This window comes from Theropithecus gelada, chromosome 1 (genome assembly GCF_003255815.1).
Source record: "Theropithecus gelada isolate Dixy chromosome 1, Tgel_1.0, whole genome shotgun sequence".
Taxonomy (NCBI): Eukaryota; Metazoa; Chordata; class Mammalia; order Primates; family Cercopithecidae; genus Theropithecus; species Theropithecus gelada.
Window position 1 is genome coordinate 71,361,298 of NC_037668.1, and position 2,856 is coordinate 71,364,153.

Consider the following 2,856-nt stretch of genomic DNA (forward strand, 5'->3'; position numbering starts at 1 on the left):
TTAGTGAAACCACAGACAGCTTGAAATACACAGAGTTGGTGATTGCTACCACAGACCAGCTAATTCTCCAATTTGGCTGTAGCCAAAGAAAGACAGGCCTTGGAAAGTGGCAGTGGATCACCATGTGGTTCGTTAGTGACAACAATTTGCGGCTGCTGCCTCAGACCTGGTCAGGTCACATGTGTCCCCACAGCTGTCTTCCCAGCTGCCTCTCCTAGAGGTTGTCTGTGGCTGTCCGGTTGAACCATCAGTTCTCAATAACCACATCCCCCGGCAGTGCCAGTGCCTGAGAGACTGCAGCCTCCCCCATGGGTGGCTTCTTGTTCCTCTCATGCCAGACGCCCTTTGTTCCTGGGTGTGTTGCTCACCATGCCTCAGATGCCACCACGCTGGCTCACTTCACAGATGTGTTGGAATCTGGTCACAGCTGACACTGGCCTTACTCCACACTTCTGGATGATTTCACTCCAAGATACAATCTAAGCATGCAAGGAAGGAAAAAATTTCTCATAAACAACCATATCAGTCAAAAAATGCACACTTGAAGCATAGAAAAATGTACAAAATCCTGGATGCAGTGGTAATCCCAGCACTTTGGAAGGCCAAGGCGGGAAGATCCCTTGAGCTCGGGAGTTTGAGATCAGCCTGGGCAATATAGTGAGACTGCTTCTGTACAAAATAAAATAAAACAAAACAAAAATTAGCCAAGTGTGGTGGCACATGCCTGTAGTCCCAGCTACTCAGGAGGCTGAGGTGGGAGGATCAACTGAGCCTGGGAGGTGGAGGCTGCAGTAAGCTGTGTTTGCACCACTGCATTCCAGCCTGGGCAATAGAGCAAGACCCTGTGTCAAACAAAAAAATCAAAGGAAAATATATGAAATCATTGCTGACATCTGACTTGAGTGTTTCTTTCAACACATGAGGACAGTAGCCAGAGAAATGTTTTCGGAAATGGCTGAACCCAAACAGCACCTTAGTAAGCAAGGGCCTTTTCATGTGGGCCTTCACTGCACCCCAAATGGCCACCTGCTCAAGGCCAGAAGGAGGAAAACCTCTTCCAACCCCCTAGCACTTTCTCTGGCCTGGTCGTCTCCTCTAATCTCTTGCCTCCCCTCCTGCAGCAGTCTGCCTCTACCTCAATGAACAGCTATCAGCTGTTCATTCCCTCAGTTTCTCTCCAGATGAGGAAGGCTGGGGTGGAGATGGGCACCACTGGTTGGTGGAATATTGACAAGAAAGACAGACTTTTCACACTGCCAAGATCCATCCCCTCTTGGCATATGGCCTGTGTCATGATGTGGAAAGAGCTGTTGTCTGGTGACAAGTCAGGTGACCATATGTCCCTTTTGTCACCCTGGTCATCGTACATCTCATGCTTCAGGAAGGCAGATGTGGGCACAGAGAGGAACTTGCAACACCATAGTTGTCATTTCTATCTCAGGGTGGTTGCCACGGTTTCCCCCTGATTTGGAGTTGGTATTCCAAATTCCGTCCCCTCTCAGGCTGATCCATCTTCATTTCTTTGTGCCGTAAATCTGCAAGCTTGGCAGTCCTAGTGAAGTCATACTCTGGAGTTTGAAAAGAACAATTTAACCACGATGCAGCTGGGTATCACTCGATGGGGAGAAAAATCCCAGACAAAGCCCAGCTTTTAACCCACACATGACTGCGTCCTCTTGAGCCATTGCGTCTGACATCCAAGACCAGACTTGAAGTCTGTCCCTACATACCATGAAATGCCCCTCAGTACAAAGCCCACTCCCAAGTGACTGAACATTTCTTGAAGAGCTAGAGGAGAAGGTTACGTGACCCTGTGCACAGCAGAATCCCTGGAGAATCTCCTTCCAAATCCATGCCCCTTTAGCATCTCTCCCAAGGGCATTAACCACATTTTTCCCCTTCTCATTCCCCTTCTCCCACCCACTGTCCACTCCACAGCCTCTTCCTGCCAGGCTGGCTCTGGCCCTCTTCTGTTTTGTATATAAAAATCCTGCCAGCCCGAATATACCATTCAGCAAATGAGAAGCTAGCCAAAGGGTACTCTGCAAAACAAAAGCGCAGTCATTAACTAAACAGCTCAACTAACCAAAACATTGTTCCGCAAGTGTGCCCTGATGGACCTCAGTTTATCTCACCATGCCATGTTCAAAAGCCCAAATATTATCTATGTTAAGCCTTGTCCTATTTTTAAAAATAAAATTTCTACTCCTCTCCCCAACCCGTCTTTCTGTCCCTGTTCTCAATGTGTGAGGTTATGAAAGTAGAGTTAAAAGCTCTGCCCTGGCCAAAGTTGAGACCGCATCACTCTCTCACCACCATTTTCAACTCCCAACTTTTATGTGTTTTTACTAAACTGCCCTCCAAACCAGCAGGTCCAACAGAACTTTCTGCATTGAGGGAAATGTTCTATATAGGCACTGTCCAGTATGGAAGCCACTAGCCCATGTAAGCATTGAGAACTTGGAATTGACTAGGGAAACTGAGGAACCAAATTTCCAATTTTATTTAATTTTAGTTTAAATAGCCACATGTCGCTAGTGTCTACCATATTGGATAGCACAACTCTAGCTTCATTCCTCCAATGACAATAAAAGACAGTATATGAAACTGTCAAAAAATATTTAAAGTCACCGTAGGCTGGGCACGGTGGCTCGCGCCTGTAATCCCAGCACTTTGGGAGGCCAAGAAGGCCGGATCACCAGAGGTTGGGAGATCGAGACCAACCTGACCAACATAGTGAAACCCCATCTCCACTAAAAATACAAAAAATCAGCCAGGTATGGTGATGGGCGTTTGTAATCCCAGCTACTCGGGAGGTTGAGGCAGGAGAACTGCTTGAACCCAGGAGGCGGAAGT